Consider the following 14,909-nt stretch of genomic DNA (forward strand, 5'->3'; position numbering starts at 1 on the left):
TGCAAAGCAGAAATCGACCAACTGACCACAGTCTGAACTAGAAACCAGAAACTGACCAACCTACCACAGTCTGACCTATAAACCAGAAACTGACCAACTAACCGCAATCTGAACGAGAAACCAGTAACTGACCAACTGACCACAGTCTAAACTAGGAACCAGAAACTGACCAACTGACCACAGATTGAACTAGATACCAGAAACTGTCCAAGTGACCACAGTCTGTACTAGAAAGCAGAAACTGACAAACTGACCACAGTCTGATCTAGAAAGCAGAAACTGACCAACTGACCACAGTCTGACCTCGAAACCAGAAATTGACCAACTGACCACAGTCTGGCCTAGAAACCAGAAACTGTCCAACTTGCCAAAAACTGACCGAGACAATCCGACACTGACTAACTGACCAGAATCAGACCTAGAAACCAGTAACTGACAAACTGACCACATTCTGATCTACAAAGCAGAAACTGACCAACTGACCACAGTCTGACCTAGAAACCAGAAACTGACCATCTGACCTCAGTCTGACATAAAATCAGAAACTGACCAACTGACCACAGTCTGACATTTAACCACAACCGTTCCAACTACCCACAGTCTGACCGAGAAACAAGAAACTGTCTTTTGGCCAAAAACTGACCGAGACAATCCGAAACTGGCTAACTGACCACAGTCAGACCTAGAAACCAGTAACTGACAAACTGACCACATTCTGATCTACAAAGCAGAAACTGACCAACTGACCACAGTCTGACCTAGAAACCAGAAACTGACCATCTGACCTCAGTCTGACATAAAATCAGAAACTGACCAACTGACCACAGTCTGACATTTAACCACAACCTTTCCAACTACCCACAGTCTGACCTAGAAACCAGAAACTGTCTATTGGCCAAAAACTGACCGAGACTGGCTAACTGACCACAGTCAGACCGAGAAACCAGTAACTGGCAAACTGACCACATTCTGATCTACAAAGCAGAAACTGACCAACTGACCACAGTCTGACCTAGAAACCAGAAACTGACCAACTGACCACAGTCTGACCTATCAACCAGAAAATGACCAACTAACCGCAGTCTGAACAAGGAACCAGAAACTGACAAACTGACCACAGTCTGACCTAGAAAGCAGAAACTGACCAACTGACCACAGTCTGACCTCGAAAACAGAAACTGACCAACTGACCACAGTCTGACCTAGAAACAGAAACTGACCAATTGACCGTAATCTGAACGAGAAACCAGTAACTGACCAACTGACCACAGTCTGAACTAGGAACCAGAAACTGACCAACTGACCACAGATTGAACTAGATACCAGAAACTGTCCAAGTGACCACAGTCTGACCTAGAAAGCAGAAACTGACCAACTGACCACAGTCTGACCTCGAAACCAGAAATTGACCAACTGACCACAGTCTGACCTAGAAACCAGAAACTGTCCAACTTGCCAAAAACTGACCTAGACAATCCGATACTGACTAACTGACCAGAATCAGACCTACAAACCAGTAACTGACAAACTGACCACATTCTGATCTACAAAGCAGAAACTGACCAACTGACCACAGTCTGACCTAGAAACCAGAAACTGACCATCTGACCTCAGTCTGACATAAAATCAGAAACTGACCAACTGAGCACAGTCCAACTTGCCAAAAACTGACCGAGACAATCCGAAACTGACTAACTGACCAGAATCAGACATAGAAACCAGAAACTGACAAACTGACCACATTCTGATCTACAAAGCAGAAACAGACCAACTGACCACAGTCTGACATATAAACCTGAAACTGACCAACTAACCGCAGTCTGAACGAGAAACCAGTAACTGACCAAATAACCACAGTCTGAACTAGGAACCAGAATCTGACCAACTGACCACAGTCTGACCTAGAAACCAGAAACTGACCAACCTACCACAGTCTGACCTATAAACCAGAAACTGACCAACTAACCGCAATCTGAACGAGAAACCAGTAACTGACCAACTGACCACAGTTTAACTAGGAACCAGAAACTGACCAACTGACCACAGATTGAACTAGATACCAGAAACTGTCCAAGTGACCACAGTCTGTACTAGAAAGCAGAAACTGACAAACTGACCACAGTCTGATCTAGAAAGCAGAAACTGACCAACTGACCACAGTCTGACCTCGAAACCAGAAATTGACCAACTGACCACAGTCTGGCCTAGAAACCAGAAACTGTCCAACTTGCCAAAAACTGACCGAGACAATCCGACACTGACTAACTGACCAGAATCAGACCTAGAAACCAGTAACTGACAAACTGACCACATTCTGATCTACAAAGCAGAAACTGACCAACTGACCACAGTCTGACCTAGAAACCAGAAACTGACCATCTGACCTCAGTCTGACATAAAATCAGAAACTGACCAACTGACCACAGTCTGACATTTAACCACAACCGTTCCAACTACCCACAGTCTGACCGAGAAACAAGAAACTGTCTTTTGGCCAAAAACTGACCGAGACAATCCGAAACTGGCTAACTGACCACAGTCAGACCTAGAAACCAGTAACTGACAAACTGACCACATTCTGATCTACAAAGCAGAAACTGACCAACTGACCACAGTCTGACCTAGAAACCAGAAACTGACCATCTGACCTCAGTCTGACATAAAATCAGAAACTGACCAACTGACCACAGTCTGACATTTAACCACAACCTTTCCAACTACCCACAGTCTGACCTAGAAACCAGAAACTGTCTATTGGCCAAAAACTGACCGAGACAATCCGACACTGACTAACTGACCAGAATCAGACCTAGAAACCAGTAACTGACAAACTGACCACAGTCTGACCTATCAACCAGAAAATGACCAACTAACCGCAGTCTGAACAAGGAACCAGAAACTGACAAACTGACCACAGTCTGACCTAGAAAGCAGAAACTGACCAACTGACCACAGTCTGACCTCGAAAACAGAAACTGACCAACTGACCACAGTCTGACCTAGAAACAGAAACTGACCAATTGACCGTAATCTGAACGAGAAACCAGTAACTGACCAACTGACCACAGTCTGAACTAGGAACCAGAAACTGACCAACTGACCACAGATTGAACTAGATACCAGAAACTGTCCAAGTGACCACAGTCTGACCTAGAAAGCAGAAACTGACCAACTGACCACAGTCTGACCTCGAAACCAGAAATTGACCAACTGACCACAGTCTGACCTAGAAACCAGAAACTGTCCAACTTGCCAAAAACTGACCTAGACAATCCGATACTGACTAACTGACCAGAATCAGACCTACAAACCAGTAACTGACAAACTGACCACATTCTGATCTACAAAGCAGAAACTGACCAACTGACCACAGTCTGACCTAGAAACCAGAAACTGACCATCTGACCTCAGTCTGACATAAAATCAGAAACTGACCAACTGAGCACAGTCCAACTTGCCAAAAACTGACCGAGACAATCCGAAACTGACTAACTGACCAGAATCAGACATAGAAACCAGAAACTGACAAACTGACCACATTCTGATCTACAAAGCAGAAACAGACCAACTGACCACAGTCTGACATATAAACCTGAAACTGACCAACTAACCGCAGTCTGAACGAGAAACCAGTAACTGACCAAATAACCACAGTCTGAACTAGGAACCAGAATCTGACCAACTGACCACAGTCTGACCTAGAAACCAGAAACTGACAAACTGACCACAGTTTGATCTAGAAAGCAGAAACTGACCAACTGACCACAGTCTGAACTCGAAACCAGAAATTGACCAACTGACCACAGTCTGACCTAGAAACCAGAAACTGTTCAACTTGCCAAAAATTGACCGAGACAATCCGAAACTGACTAACTGACCAGAATCAGACCTAGAAACCAGTAATTGACAAACTGTCCACATTCTGATCTACAAAGCAGAAACTGACCAACTGACCACAGTCTGACCTAGAAACCAGAAACTGACCATCTGACCTCACTCTGACATAAAACCAGAAACTGACCAACTGACCACAGTCTGACATTTAACCACAACCTTTCCAACTACCCACAGTATGACCTCGAAACCAGAAACTGTCTTTTGGCCAAAAACTGACCGAGACAATCCGAAACTGGCTAACTGACCACAGTCAGACCTAGAAACCAGTAACTGACAAACTGACCACATTCTGATCTACAAAGCAGAAACTGACCAACTGACCACAGTCTGATCTAGAAACCAGAAACTGACCAACTGACCACAGTCTGACCTATAAACCAGAAACTGACCAACTAACCGCAGTCTGAACGAGAAACTAGTAACTGACCAAATGACCACAGTCTGAACTAGGAACCAGAATCTGACCAACTGACCACAGTCTGACCTAGAAACCAGAAACTGACAAACTGACCACAATCTGACCTAGAAAGCAGAAACTGACCAACTGACCACAGTTTGATCTCGAAACCAGAAACTGACCAACTGACCACAGTCTGACCTAGAAAACAGAAACTGACCAATTGACCACAGTCTGACCTTGGAACCAGAAACTGACCAACTGACCACAATCTGACCACGAAACCAGAAACTGACCAACCGACCACAGTCTGACCTAGAAACCAGAAACTGTCCAACTGACCAAAAACTGATCGAGACAATCCGAAACTGACTAACCGATCACAGTCAGACCTAGAAACCAGTAACTGACAAACTGACCACATTCTGATCTGCAAAGCAGAAATCGACCAACTGACCACAGTCTGAACTAGAAACCAGAAACTGACCAACCTACCACAGTCTGACCTATAAACCAGAAACTGACCAACTAACCGCAATCTGAACGAGAAACCAGTAACTGACCAACTGACCACAGTCTAAACTAGGAACCAGAAACTGACCAACTGACCACAGATTGAACTAGATACCAGAAACTGTCCAAGTGACCACAGTCTGTACTAGAAAGCAGAAACTGACAAACTGACCACAGTCTGATCTAGAAAGCAGAAACTGACCAACTGACCACAGTCTGACCTCGAAACCAGAAATTGACCAACTGACCACAGTCTGGCCTAGAAACCAGAAACTGTCCAACTTGCCAAAAACTGACCGAGACAATCCGACACTGACTAACTGACCAGAATCAGACCTAGAAACCAGTAACTGACAAACTGACCACATTCTGATCTACAAAGCAGAAACTGACCAACTGACCACAGTCTGACCTAGAAACCAGAAACTGACCATCTGACCTCAGTCTGACATAAAATCAGAAACTGACCAACTGACCACAGTCTGACATTTAACCACAACCGTTCCAACTACCCACAGTCTGACCGAGAAACAAGAAACTGTCTTTTGGCCAAAAACTGACCGAGACAATCCGAAACTGGCTAACTGACCACAGTCAGACCTAGAAACCAGTAACTGACAAACTGACCACATTCTGATCTACAAAGCAGAAACTGACCAACTGACCACAGTCTGACCTAGAAACCAGAAACTGACCATCTGACCTCAGTCTGACATAAAATCAGAAACTGACCAACTGACCACAGTCTGACATTTAACCACAACCTTTCCAACTACCCACTGTCTGACCTAGAAACCAGAAACTGTCTATTGGCCAAAACCTGACCGAGACTGGCTAAATGACCACAGTCAGACCGAGAAACCAGTAACTGGCAAACTGACCACATTCTGATCTACAAAGCAGAAACTGACCAACTGACCACAGTCTGACCTAGAAACCAGAAACTGACCAACTGACCACAGTCTGACCTATCAACCAGAAAATGACCAACTAACCGCAGTCTGAACTAGGAACCAGAAACTGACAAACTGACCACAGTCTGACCTAGAAAGCAGAAACTGACCAACTGACCACAGTCTGACCTCGAAAACAGAAACTGACCAACTGACCACAGTCTGACCTAGAAACAGAAACTGACCAATTGACCACAGTCTGACCTTGGAACCAGAAACTGACCAACTGACCAGAGTCTGACCTCGAAACCAGAAACTGACCAACCGACCAGAGTCAGACCTAGAAACCTGTAACTGACAAACTGACCACATTCTGATCTAAAAAGCAGAAACTGACCAACTGACCACAGTCTGACCTAGAAACCAGAAACTGACCAACTGACCACAGTCTGACCGAAAACTAGAAACTGACCAACTAACCGCAGTCTGAACGAGAAAGTAGTAACTGACCAACTGACCACAGTGTGATCTAGAAAACAGACTCTGACCAACTGACCACAGTCTGACCTAGAAAACAGAAACTGACAAACTGACCACAGTCTGACCTAGAAAACAGAAACTCACCATCTTACCTCAGTCTGACATAAAACCAGAAACTTACCAACTGACCACATTCTGACATTTAACCACAACCTGTCCAACTACCCACAGTCTGAACAGGAAACCAGAAACTGACCAACCGACCAATGTCTGACCTAGAAACCAGAAACTGTCCAACTGGCCAAAAACTAACCGAGATAATCCAAAACTGACCAACTGACCACAGTCAGACCTAGAAACCAGTAACTGACAAACTGACCACATTCTGTTCTACAAAGCAGAAATTGACCAACTGACCACAGTCTGACCTAGAAACCAGAAACTGACCAACTGACCACAGTCTGACCTATAAACGAGAAACTGACCAACTAACCGCAGTCTGTTCGAGAAACCAGTAACTGACCTGCTGACCACAGTCTGAATTAGGAACCAGAAAATGACCAACTGACCAAAGTCTGACCTCGAAAACAGAAACTGACCAACTGACCACAGTCTGACCTGGAAAACAGAAACTGACCAATTGACCAGAGTCTGACCTTGGAACCAGAAACTGACCAACTGACCACAGTCTGACCTCGAAACCAGAAACTGAACAACTAACCACGGTCTGATCTAGCAACCAGAAATATTCCAACTGACCAAAAACGGACCGAGACAATCCGAAACTGACCAACTGACCACAGCCTGAACTAGAAAGCAGAAACTGAGTAACTGACCACAGTCTGATCGAGAAAGCAGAAACTGACCAACTGACCACATTCTGATCTAGAAAGCAGAAACTGACCAATCGACCACAGTCTGACCTTGGAACCAGAAACTGACCAACCGACCACAGTCTGACCTAGAAACCAGAAACTGTCCAACTGGCCAAAAACTGACCGAGACAATCCGAAACTGGCTAATTGACCACAGTCAGACCTAAAAACCAGCAACTGACAAACTGACCACATTCTGATCTACAAAGCAGAAGCTGACCAACTGACCACAGTCTGACCTAGAAACCAGAAACTGACCAACTGACCACAGTCTGAACTATAAATCAGAAACTGACCAACTAACCGCAGTCTGAACGAGAAACCAGAAACTGACCAACTGACCACAGTCTGAACTAGGAACCAGAAACTGACCAACTTACCACAGTCTGACCTAGAAACCAGAAACTGACAAACTGACCACAGTCTGATCTAGAAATCAGAAGCTGACCAACTGATCACAGTCTGACCTCGAAACCAGAAACTGACCAACTGACCACAGTTTGACCTAGAAAACAGAAACTGACCAATTGACCACAGTCTGACCTTGGAACCAGAAACTGACCAACTGACCACAGTCTGACCTCGAAACCAGAAACTGACCAACCGACCACAGTCTGACCTCGAAACCAGAAACTGTCCAAATTGCCAAAAACTGACCGAGACAATCCGAAACTGACCAACTGACCACAGCCTGAACAAGAAAGGAGAAACTGAGTAACTGACCACAGTCTGATCGAGAAAGCAGAAACTGACCAACTGACGACATGCTGATCTAGAAAGCAGAAACTGACCAATTGACCACAGTCTGACCTTGGAACCAGAAACTGACTAACCGATCACAGTCTGACCTGGAAACCAGAAACTGTCCAACTGGCCAAAAACTGACCGAGACAATCCGAAACTGGCGAACTGACCACAGTCAGACCTAGAAACCAGTAACTGACAAACTGACCACATTCTGATCTACAAAGCAGAAACTGACCAACTGACCACAGTCTGACCTAGAAATCAGAAACTGACCATCTGACCTCAGTCTGACATAAAACCAGAAACTGACCAACTGATGACAGTCTGACCGAGAAAACAGAAACTGACAAACTGAACACAGTCTGATCTAGCAACCAGAAACTGACCACCGTCTGATCCAGAAAGCAGAAACTGACCAACTGACCACAGTCTGACCTAGCAACCAGCAACTGACCAACTGACCACAGTCTGACATAGAAAAATGATACTGACCAACTGACCACAGTCTGAGCTTGAAACCGTAACTGACCAACTGATCGCAGTTTGTATTCGGAACCAGAAACTGACCAACTGATTTCAGTCTGACCTAGAAACCAGAAGCTAAGCAACTGACCAGAGTCTGACCGAGACAACTTGCAACTGACCAATTGACCACAGTCTGACCGAGACAAACCGAAACTGACCAATTGACCACAGTCTGACCGAGAATCCAGAAACAACGGAACTGACCACAGTCTGATCAAGTAACCAGCAACTGACCAATGGACTGCAGGATGAGCTCGCAACCAAAAAGTATCAAACTGCACATAGACTGATCTAGCAATCGGCAACTGACGAACTGTCCACAGGCTGACCTAGAACCAACAACTGACCAACTGCCCACAGTCTGAAGTAGGAACCTGAAACTGACCAACTGACAACAGTCTGACCTAGAAAACAGAAAGTGACCAACTAATCACAGTCTGACCTTGGAACCAGAAACTGACCAACTGACCACAGTCTGACCTCGAAACCAGAAACTGTCCAACTGACCAAAAACTGACCGAGACAATCCGAAACTGACTAACTGACCAGAGTCAGACCTACAAACCAGTAACTGACAAACTGACCACATTCTGATCTACAAAGCAGAAACTGACCAACTGACCACAGTCTGATCTAGAAACCAGAAACTGACCAACTGACCACAGTATGACCTATAAACCAGAAACTGACCAACTAACCGCAGTCTGAACGAGAAACCAGTAACTGACCAACTGACCACAGTTTGAACTAGGAACAAGAAACTGACCAACTGACCACAGTCTGACCTAAAAACCAGAAACTGACAAACTGATCACAGTCTGATCTAGAAAGCAGAAACTGACCAACTGACCACAGTCTGAACTCGAAACCAGAATTTGACCAACTGACCACAGTCTGACCTAGAAAACAGAAATCGACCAATTGACCACAGTCTGACCTTGGAACCAGAAACTGACCAACTGACCACAGTCTGACCTCGAAACCAGAAACTGACCAACCGACCACAGTCTGACCTAGAAACCAGAAACTGTCCAACTGGCCAAAAACTGACCGATACAAGCCGAAACTGACTAACTGACCAGAGTCAGACCTACAAACCAGTAACTGACAAACTGACCACATTCTGATCTACAAAGCAGAAACTGACCAACTGACCACAGTCTGATCTAGAAACCAGAAACTGACCAATTGACCTCAGTCTGACATAAAACCAGAAACTGACCAACTGACCACAGTCTGACATTTAACCACTACCTTTCCAACTACCCACAGTCTGACCTAGAAACCAGAAACTGTCTATTGGCCAAAAACTGACCGAGACAAACCGAAACTGGCAAACTGACCACAGTCAGACCTAGAAAACAGTAACTGACAAACTGACCACATTCTGATCTACAAAGCAGAAACTGACCAACTGACCACAGTCTGATCTAGAAACCAGAAACTGACTAACTGACCACAGTCTGATCGAGAAAGCAGAAACTGACCAACTGATCACATTCTGACGTAGAAACTTGAAACTGACCAACTGACCACAGTCTGAACGAGAAAACAGAAAATGACCAACTGACCACAGTCTGACCTTGGAACCAGAAACTGACAAACTGACCACAGTCTGATCTAGAAAGCAGAAACTGACCAATTGACCACAGTCTGACCTTGGAACCAGAAACTGATCAACCGACCACAGTCAGACCTAGAAACCAGAAACTGACAAACTGACCACATTCTGATCTACAAACCAGAAACTGACCAACTAACCGCAGTCTGAACGAGAAACCAGAAACTGACCAACTGACCACAGTCTGAACTAGGAACCAGAAACTGACCAACTGACCACAGTCTGACCTAGAAACCAGATACTGACAAACTGACCACAGTCTGATCTAGAAAGCAGAAACTGACCAACTGACCACTGTCTGACCTCGCAACCAGAAAATGACCAACTGTCCACAGTCTAAACTAGTAACCAGAAACTGCCAAACTGACCACTGTCTGATCTAGAAAACAGAAACTGACCAACTGTCCACAGTCTGACCTAGAAACCAGAAACTGACCATCTGACCTCAGTCTGACATAAAACCAGAAACTGACCAACTGACGACAGTCTGACCGAGAAAACAGAAACTGACCAACTGAACACAGTCTGATCGAGCAACCAGAAAATGACCACCGTCTGATCTAGAAAGCAGAAACTGACCAACTGACCACAGTCTGACCTAGCAACCAGCAACTGACCAACTCACCACAGTCTGACATAGAAAAATGATACTGACCAACTGACCACAGTCTGAGCTTGAAACCGTAACTGACCAACTGATCGCAGTCTGAATTAGGAACCAGAAACTGACCAACTGACTTCAGTCTGACATAGAAACCAGAAGCTAACCAACTGACCAGAGTCTGACCGAGACAAGTTGCAACTGACCAATTGACCACAGTCTGACCGAGGCAAACCGAAACTGACCAACTGACCACAGTCTGACCGAGAATCCAGAAGCAGATGGAACTGACCACATTCTGATCAAGTAACCAGCAACTGACCAATGGACTACAGGATGAGCTCGCAACCAAAAAGTAACAAACTGCACATAGACTGATCTAGCAATCGGCAACTGACGAACTGTCCACAGACTGACCTAGAACCAGCAACTGGCCAACTGCCCACAGTCTGAAGTAGGAACCTGAAACTGACCAACTGATCACAGTCTGACCTAGAAAACAGAAACTGACCAACTGACCACAGTCTGACCTTGGAAGCAGAAACTGACCAACTGACCACAGTCTGACCTCGAAACCAGAAACTGACCAACCGACCACAGTCTGAACTAGAAGCCAGAAACTCTCTATTGGCCAAAAACTGACCGAGACAATCCCAAACTGACTAACTGACCACAGTCAGACCTAGAAACCAGCAACTGACAAACTGACCACATTCTGATCTAATAAGCAGAAACTGACCAACTGAACACAGTCTGACCTAGAAACCAGAAACTGACCAACTGACCACAGTCTGACCTATAAACCAGAAACTGACCAACTAACCGCAATCTGAACGTGAAACCAGTAACTGACCTACTGACCACAGTCTGACCTCGAAACCAGAAACTGACCAACTGACCACAGTCTGACCTAGAAAACAGAAACTGACCAATTGACCAGAGTCTGACCTTGGAACCAGAAACTGACCAACTGACCACAGTCTGACCTCGAAACCAGAAACTGAACAACTAACCACAGTCTGATCTAGCAACCAGAAACTGTCCAACTGACCAAAAATTGACCGAGACAATCCGAAACTGACCAACTGACGACAGCCTGAACTAGAAACCAGAAACTGACCACCGTCTGATCTAGCAAGCAGAAACTGACCAATTGACCACAGTCTGACCTAGAAACCAGAAACTGACCAACTGACCACAGTCTGACCTATAAACCAGAAACTGACCAACTAACCGCAGTCTGAACGAGAAACCAGAAATTGACAAACTGACCACATTCTGACCTAGAAAACAGAAACTGACCAATTGACCACAGTCTGACCTTGGAACCAGAAACTGACCAACTGACCACAGTCTGACCTCGAAACCAGAAACTGACCAACCGACCAAAGTCTGACCTAGATACCAGAAAATGTCTATTGGCCAAAAACTGACCGAGACAATCCGAAACTGACCATGTGACCACAGCCTGAACTAGAAACCAGAAACTGACGAACTGACCACAGTCTGATCGAGAAAGCAGAAACTGACCAACTGACCACATTCTGACCTAGAAACCAGAAAATGACCAACTGACCACAGTCTGACCTTGGAACCAGAAACTGACAAACTGACCACAGTCTGATCTAGAAAGCAGAAACTGACCAATTGACCACAGTCTGACCTTGGAACCAGAAACTGACCAACCGACCACAGTCTGACCTAGAAACCAGAAACTGTCCAACTGGCCAAAAACTGACCGAGACAATCCGAAACTGGCGAACTGACCACAGTCAGACCTAGAAACCAGAAACTGACAAACTGACCACATTCTGATCTAATAAGCAGAAACTGACCAACTGAACACAGTCTGACCTAGAAACCAGAAACTGACCAACTGACCACAGTCTGACCTATAAACCAGAAACTGACCAACTAACCGCAATCTGAACGTGAAACCAGTAACTGACCTACTGACCACAGTCTGACCTCGAAACCAGAAACTGACCAACTGACCACAGTCTGACCTAGAAAACAGAAACTGACCAATTGACCAGAGTCTGACCTTGGAACCAGAAACTGACCAACTGACCACAGTCTGACCTCGAAACCAGAAACTGAACAACTAACCACAGTCTGATCTAGCAACCAGAAACTGTCCAACTGACCAAAAATTGACCGAGACAATCCGAAACTGACCAACTGACGACAGCCTGAACTAGAAACCAGAAACTGACCACCGTCTGATCTAGCAAGCAGAAACTGACCAATTGACCACAGTCTGACCTAGAAACCAGAAACTGACCAACTGACCACAGTCTGACCTATAAACCAGAAACTGACCAACTAACCGCAGTCTGAACGAGAAACCAGAAACTGACAAACTGACCACATTCTGACCTAGAATACAGAAACTGACCAATTGACCACAGTCTGACCTTGGAACCAGAAACTGACCAACTGACCACAGTCTGACCTCGAAACCAGAAACTGACCAACCGACCAAAGTCCGACCTAGATACCAGAACATGTCTATTGGCCAAAAACTGACCGAGACAATCCGAAACTGACCATGTGACCACAGCCTGAACTAGAAACCAGAAACTGACGAACTGACCACAGTCTGATCGAGAAAGCAGAAACTGACCAACTGACCACATTCTGACCTAGAAACCAGAAAATGACCAACTGACCACAGTCTGACCTTGGAACCAGAAACTGACAAACTGACCACAGTCTGATCTAGAAAGCAGAAACTGACCAATTGACCACAGTCTGACCTTGGAACCAGAAACTGACCAACCGACCACAGTCTGACCTAGAAACCAGAAACTGTCCAACTGGCCAAAAACTGACCGAGACAATCCGAAACTGGCGAACTGACCACAGTCAGACCTAGAAACCAGAAACTGACAAACTGACCACATTCTGATCTACAAAGCAGAAACTGACCAACTGACCACAGTCTGAACTAGAAACCAGAAACTGACCAACTGACCACAGTCTGACCTATAAACCAGAAACTGACCAACTAACCACAGTCTGAACGAGAAACCAGAAACTGACCAACTGACCACAGTCTGAACTAGGAACCAGAAACTGACCAACTTACCACAGTCTGACCTAGAAACCAGAAACTGACAAACTGACCACAGTCTGATCTTGGAAGCAGAAACTGACCAACTGACCACTGTCTGACATCGAAAGTAGAAACTGACCAACTGTCCACAGTCTAAACTAGGAACCAGAAACTGACAAACTGACCACTGTCTGATCTAGAAAACAGAAACTGACCAACTGACCACAGTCTGACCTAGAAACCAGAAACTGACCATCTGACCTCAGTCTGACATAAAACCAGAAACTGACCAACTGATGACAGTCTGACCGAGAAAACAGAAACTGACCAACTGAACACAGTCTGATCTAGCAACCAGAAACTGACCACCGTCTGATCCAGAAAGCAGAAACTGACCAACTGACCACAGTCTGACCTAGCAACCAGCAACTGACCAACTGACCACAGTCTGACATAGAAAAATGATACTGACCAACTGACCACAGTCTGAGCTTGAAACCGTAACTGACCAACTGATCGCAGTTTGTATTCGGAACCAGAAACTGACCAACTGATTTCAGTCTGACCTAGAAACCAGAAGCTAAGCAACTGACCAGAGTCTGACCGAGACAACTTGCAACTGACCAATTGACCACAGTCTGACCGAGACAAACCGAAACTGACCAATTGACCACAGTCTGACCGAGAATCCAGAAACAACGGAACTGACCACAGTCTGATCAAGTAACCAGCAACTGACCAATGGACTGCAGGATGAGCTCGCAACCAAAAAGTATCAAACTGCACATAGACTGATCTAGCAATCGGCAACTGACGAACTGTCCACAGGCTGACCTAGAACCAACAACTGACCAACTGCCCACAGTCTGAAGTAGGAACCTGAAACTGATCAACTGACAACAGTCTGACCTAGAAAACAGAAAGTGACCAACTAATCACAGTCTGACCTTGGAACCAGAAACTGACCAACTGACCACAGTCTGACCTCGAAACCAGAAACTGTCCAACTGACCAAAAACTGACCGAGACAATCCGAAACTGACTAACTGACCAGAGTCAGACCTACAAACCAGTAACTGACAAACTGACCACATTCTGATCTACAAAGCAGAAACTGACCAACTGACCACAGTCTGATCTAGAAACCAGAAACTGACCAACTGACCACAGTATGACCTATAAACCAGAAACTGACCAACAAACCGCAGTCTGAACGAGAAACCAGTAACTGACCAACTGACCACAGTTTGAACTAGGAACCAGAAACTGACCAACTGACCACAGTCTGACCTAAAAACCAGA

The sequence above is a fragment of the Pristiophorus japonicus genome, chromosome 28 (assembly GCF_044704955.1).
Source record: "Pristiophorus japonicus isolate sPriJap1 chromosome 28, sPriJap1.hap1, whole genome shotgun sequence".
NCBI classification, from domain to species: domain Eukaryota; kingdom Metazoa; phylum Chordata; class Chondrichthyes; family Pristiophoridae; genus Pristiophorus; species Pristiophorus japonicus.